General features: G+C 39.8%; 1 non-coding gene across 1 annotated transcript; it reads left to right on the top strand.

Annotated features, from left to right (window-relative positions):
- The first annotated feature begins 834 nt into the window (after positions 1 to 834).
- On the top strand, positions 835 to 916 carry trnal-uag (transfer RNA leucine (anticodon UAG)). Its single transcript has one exon. It is a non-coding gene; the product is annotated as a tRNA-Leu (tRNA).
- The last annotated feature ends 5,984 nt before the right edge of the window (positions 917 to 6,900 follow it).

Raw genomic sequence — 6,900 nt, forward strand, 5'->3', positions numbered from 1 at the left:
GGGTGAGTGCTGTGGTTAGAAGAGCACTTACAATCAATTTCACTTGTCATTGTGGTTAATGAAATGTGAGTTCTTTGGGAAAGGGAAAAGACGAGATTGTTAGCCAATTCCACAATACAAACAACTGTAGAACAGACATCTATTGAAGTTAACTACCAGTAAGGATTGGATAAAAGGTGAAAGTATTCTTCATCTGGTTAATGGAAAGCCCTGTACATCACCTGCAATATACAATTTGTAAACTCTGCAGACAGCCTATTTCTATCTTGATAAAGTATTTTTAATTTTTTTGTTTTTTTTTTTTTTTTTTTTTTTTTTGCAATTTTTTTCTTCCTTTTTTTTTTTGTCTGGTATTCTGGAGCTTCAAAGTGGTCCAAGAAAGCTTCAAACCGTGGTAGTGTGGTAGTGTGGTCTAAGGCGCTGGATTTAGGCTCCAGTCTCTATGGAGGCGTGGGTTCAAATCCCACCACTGCCATGTTCTCCTCCTGATGCTGGGACTATCAGTCTCTAAACTTAAGATAATGACCAAACTCATGTGAATGCAAGTCACTTGATGCTGTGCAGTCATCTCGGGAGGGCGTCTGCCAATCTGGTCTCTATTTTTTTTTGCAAGTTCACTGGATTCATCAAATTCTCAAGAGACGGTGGACGGTTTCGATGGCTCGAAACCATCCTCTGCTAATGGCCAATCTTGCCAACCAACAACAGACAGATGAAACCGCTTCCTCTGTTGAATTGCTGTAAGGGTCCAGTGGCTTGACTGCCTTTTTAGGATTTGGTGCTTTTGTGTTGTATTCTGGAGCTTCAAACTGGTCCAAGAAAGCCGTTGAGAGTGGTAGTGTGGCCGAGTGGTCTAAGGCGCTGGATTTAGGCTCCAGTCTCTGTGGAGGCGTGGGTTCAAATCCCACCACTGCCATGATCTGCTCCTGAGGCTTGAGGTATTAGTCTCTAATCTAATCTTTCTGTAACATGTCAAAGTTGTACGTGTCACCTTGTTTTAGTGGGTGAGTGCTGTGGTTAGAAGAGCACTTACAGTCAATTTCACTTGTCATTGTGGTTAATGAAATGTGAGTTCTTTGGGAAAACAATACAAACACCTGTAGAACAAGACATCTATTGAGTTAACTACCAGGTAAGGATTGGATAAAAGGTGAAAGTATTCTTCATCTGGTTAATGGTAAGCCCTGTACATCACCTGCAATATACAATTTGTAAACTCTGCAGACAGCCTCGTTTCTATCTTGATAAATTAGAGCTATACAAAAATGTGCAGCTTCAGCTTCTGTGTGTCTCAAAAGGAAAAGGAAGTCCATTGCGATGTCTAAATGAGATTAACGGATGCTTTTGCCATCTGTTTTTCTTGATCATTACGATTTTGACAGGAAATCTTAATATTCTAGCATCAAAATACATATGCTAGAGTGTGATCTCAATACCTTGTGGGTGTTTAGAAAAGCCTTGATTAGGTATATTTTAAAAACCACATCTTATTTCTCATGGGGAATTTGGACAGCACACCAAATGGAGTATAATGACTGCTGTTAAATGAACAAATTAATTTATCCACATCTACTGAACAATGGTTCTGATTCATATTATTGCACCGTGTGCCAGTCAAGCCCAATTATAGATTTGTGTATTCCACAGAAAAAGGCTTCAAGAGTCATATTTTAGTCACTCCAAATCACTGTCAACGCAGCTTTAATAATACCAATTATTTAATGAAGGACTGACAAAGGCCAAACTTGAAATTCGTCATGAAACATGCGGATCAAAAAATGTCTTCTTTGTTTTTCTTCCAAAAAGTAATTCAACTTTTGAAACCTTATTTGTAAGTCCACCTCTTCCAGGTTACTCAGTTGGTAGTCAGAATTGAGTTCACCGCTTGTTGAACACACCTAAAGACATTTGGGGCCTTGCACCGTATCTCATTTCCTGACTGCGAGAAGAAGGATTAGCTTTGTGCTGTCGAACGTAAAGGCTACAGAGGAGAGATAGAGGCGCACAAGGTGTGGACGTCTGGATTAACACTGGATTAAGTTGTATTGCAGGTCCTTCCAGTTCACACTGTGTTTGTGTGTGTGTGTGAGAGAGAGTAACCTTCCCCTGGGCAGCCAGGTAGATTTGTCTGAAAAATAAAACCATATAATATATATAGAGATAGATATAATATATAATATATAGATATAGATATATATCTCCACACACACACACACACACACACGAACATAGACTATAGCACCATGGAAACCCTTAATTATATCCCCAGGCTGAAAACTGTTTTAGTGCTGCCTGCATTCATCTGATTTAAAAGTCTTTCAAATAAAAAAAATAATCTTTAATTAAAATTTTTTAAATGTAGATGATAAAATGAATAGTAGGTAGTTTTTATTTATTTGTGATCCCTTTTGTAAATAAGTATAACTCTCATTATTTAGGAATATATCTACAGTGTCGACTGGCCGAATGTTAGCTCTGATAATAGGTTGTTTTGTTTTTTCTGTAAATTAATGGAATTAATGATTATTTGTTTGGTGTGGTACCTAGGAACATTAGCTGATTGCTATGACAACAGATTACGTGCATATAATACTAACTAATAGTATCGAATTCTTGTTTAGCCTGCAGCTAAACTAAGCAATAAACTCTAAAATCATCAAAAAAAGGCTGCAGGTTATATCATCATATTAGTTAACTAATCAAAACAGTATTTAAAGGACAGGCCAGTGCTCTCAATGCTCATATTTGGTCTGACTTTAAACGTGACTTGACTCAAACAAAGCACCATTCTCATTAGCAATTATAGCAGAGGACATAGCTGAAGAGAATGCCTGTCCAAACATCAAATATCATCGTCTCTTTAGGTGGCTCTTGGTTAAAATGGGGCCCTAATTGAGAATAATGACCCGTTTCTGCCTTTTTGTGGGGTAACGTCTCTGACTGAGCGCTCCAGCATGAATCATCAGAAATGCCCATCATGACGTGAGATTCCCCTGAAAAAGAAATGAGCAAAAACAACCCAGTGAGTGCCAGACAACAGAGGCGAGGAACTCTGTATAACTGTGTCCTTTTAACTAAGCTGGCTGAGCGTCAGGAGAACCCTGCATCATCAGAGAGCGTGGGTTTTGAACATGTGACCTAAAAATTAAAACCGAAAAGCGATTCAATTCACCATCACATTGACGACCACGGCCTTGCGTCTCAGTGGAGCCTTTTGTGTAAGAAAAGAGTGCAGACTCACTTTTTAGCCTTTAATAATAATATGTGTTTATGTGCTGAAGCTGCTCTGCTGTTTAAATGACTTATACAGCTGTGCCCTCATGTATACCTGGCCTTAAAGGGACAGCTGGGGGCTGCATGGGGTTCGTATCCATAGTCAGTGTGTTACCTACAGTAGATAGCGGTCAACGTGCAAGCAAAGCTATTCACTGTTATGGACAGAGTTGGAAGAAAAACACATTTTAGCTACATAAAAAGTCTCAACAAGTGTACGCTATATTAAGAATATGTTCAGCGCTTTACCTTGCCATCAATAAAAGGCCTTTTCTTTGGCATTCATGCACATAAGGACACTGTATTATGCCACAGATGGCTGTGTGTGTGTGTGTGTGACGTCCTGAAGGCTTATGGAGAGCTACTCCATCATAGCTTTACATGGATACATGTGTTAGAATGTATTGTAAAGCCTTGTGTGTGTAGACATGTGTTTTCCACTTAGGCAGCACTGTGTCTCTATATTATATCGCTGTATCTATTTTTGATAAAGAATAATTTTCAAATCCCTTCTTGTTTAAAAGTCTGAAGAGGGATTTCTTTGTGTGTGGGTCTGTGTGTGTGAGAACCTCCACCCAACAAATGATGGACTACAAGGGAGACACAGAGGTAATCATTTTTTTCCTATCAGTGTAGCGATGTGTGACTTTCAAACCTTGCTTGCCAGTTCCTTGGATTCACAAAGATGATATGTAATGACTCCGCCGCCAAAAAATAATGAGCTAGGTACATTATTTCATCTTGCATCCAGGCTTGTCACGCTGCTTCCAAGAGAAATAAATCCGACTGATCTTCCTGTGCTGGCAGATCAGCTCGGCTCGTTTCATTATCGAGTCAGGTTATCAAAGAGAAACTGACATGAAATGAAATGACAACAAAAATGCTAACACTGGACTTCAAACAGTCGGAAAAACAAAACTTTACTGTTTGGCTACAGGAAAAAAAGGAAGCAGATATTAAGCTTCATGTACCTTGTATTTCTGTATTAGATAACATTTTGAGGGGAAAAGGCACTTTGGCACAATCCTTGACATTCATTACACAAGCGGAGGAAATATTTTAACTGCACGTCGCTTCTCTCACCCCGCTATGATAAAAGCACAAGTGCAAAAGTGCTGCCAGAAATTTCACCGCACATTGAGGTGAGCTGGGTGAGGTTCAGCAAACGCCTTGGAAAGATTTTCTTTTATTCCTTTTGAGGATTTTGGACAGGAAGCAGAGTGCAGGGCTCTTATTTGTTCTCATTTTATCCTTCATTGGATACCTGCTAATTTTATTGAAGGACTGAGTACAGCAGCTGCAGTCCTTGTTAAGCTTTTAGGTCCGCTGGTTTCAACAGAACCTCAATTAAATGACAGTCTAAGCAAATCAATGCCAGTTACATTTTGCTATAAAATATCTGAAGAAATAATGAACTAACTAAGGTAATGAACTAATCACAACTTCTGGTCAAAATCTTCACAGGGTATCTTTAAATGATCAGTAACATCCTACTGTAAACTGTAGTATGGAACTGATGGAGTGGGATTAAATCAAACTTCTGTAACTGTAACTGCAAAAACTGCAGTACCTCAAATGTCCACTTGAGGCTGGCTCCATTAGTCCCCATGTTCAAATGTCCAACTTCACAGCAGAAATAAACATGTTTACAGCCTGGTACAAAAAACTGTTTTTGTTCATAACAACTGTACTGAGGGTAAATTTATATACAACTCACCTGTTCACATTATATTAAGGCTTAAAGTTATGCAGAATTAATAGCACGGCTGTTTTGACAGGTGGGTGCCTCAGCGTGCCTCAGATCCACTGAGGATCCACGTCTTTGACAATTTTTTGATTAGCCAACAGAGAGCCAGAGCCATCCCAGTGAGCTTCACAGGGCTCAAAACATCACTATATATCACAGAAATGTGTTTATCGTTTTATTTGATCTTGTTGTTATTTCATTTAATTCAGACACTAGGAGATTATCATGAGACCCAGTGACAATAACGGGGACAACACACAGAAACAACATTAGAAATGTGCAGAAGAATGAAGATGTAACGATGGAGAGGAGAAAAAACTACGATTAAGATGTTACAACAATTGCTTTGACGTACCGAAAACAATTCATGTGCAATTTTAATCAAGAAAATCCTCATTTCAATTAAGATCTTCTGCAATAAAAACGGAAATATATCCAGCATGCGAGTAATGACGCGGTTATCGTAACGTGATTTTATTTTGTCACTCTGACAGCTCAAACATTTACGAGGAGAAACAAAGGGAGAATAAAAGAAACAATGACATCAAACCAGGAGGAGAGGAAGTCTTTCACGGTCATTTCAGACTGGCCCAAGGGTACAGTCAAGTCCTCTCTCTCTCTCTTCTTATTGCATAAAAACTCCCAGCATACATTAGCCATTTTCCCTGACAATCTGTTTCACTATGGGCTGGAAATTAACACACATGCACACACACACACACACGCTGGGAAATTAACTCAGTGTCTGGGCCTCTGATTCATTTTACAGGAGCAGAGAAATGATGACAGTACTTGTGGAAACAGGAAATAGGAACAGGGATGTGACTGATAGACAGTGGGCCTTCATTTATATCTTTTTTTTTTATCTCTTCTGCCCTCCGGCCCTCTGTTTTTCTTTTACCTCTGAATACACTTTAAACATCCTCCTGTCTGTGTAACATAGTCATGCTGATACATTAGTGTAATTACAGTAGCAGCCTGGATCAGATTCACAGGTGCTACAGGGATAAAAACCCCTCACACACTGAGCTCAGCTTCAGTCGAGTTAACAGATAGACGCAGACAGAAACTAAAGCAAAGGACAGAGGCAACAATAACATCAAGAGGGACTGACGCGCTGACGGGCTTTCCAGTCAGTTTAATCAAATTTCCTGAAGACCGGAGGCTGAATGGTTTGCACCGCACGTCTCACCCGCTCATTAAATCTGACTGCGATGCTTTTGGCATCTTTTGGTCGTCCTTTTGAGAACAAACCTGAGCCTGGAGGCAAAAAAAAAAAAAAAAGCACCCAGCAGGTCAAACCTTTTCATTCAAACAGATAAACAGAGCCCCCTCGGGTCGTAACTTGCTCCCTTCCACTTACAAGATTAGTTAGTGTAACACAGGCTGTGAGGCCCTGTGATGTTTAAAGGGAGAAGGGAAAGAAAATCCTCGTGGTGGCAGCTGGGCTCCGCTAGAGGGAGAAGCTAATCATGGTGTGTACAAATGAATTAAACCACTAACTGCTTGCGAGGATTAGCGTTTTGGGCAACAAGTGGAACTGATACTCACCAGCATGTGTGTTCCCCTCCCAAGATTAGCAGCAGATGGATGGAGGGATTCACAGTCAGCGAATCAAAGAGGAAACATTTGACCGAAGAAGCAAACATCACCTCTGGGAAAACACATGTACAATTAGTAACAATAGTAAACGTGGGAGGTAATACATCATCTCCACTATGATCTTATTTGTATAAAATCAACATGGACAATTAAAGGGTGTCATTTGATTAATCCATACAAAAAACATCCATCCATCTTCTCTAAGCGCTTATCCTCACCAGGCTGACTTCACCCTGGGCAAGGACACATAGAGACAAACAACCATTCAAACCTACGGG

The sequence above is a fragment of the Larimichthys crocea genome, chromosome I, assembly GCF_000972845.2.
Source record: "Larimichthys crocea isolate SSNF chromosome I, L_crocea_2.0, whole genome shotgun sequence".
NCBI lineage: Eukaryota > Metazoa > Chordata > Actinopteri > Sciaenidae > Larimichthys > Larimichthys crocea.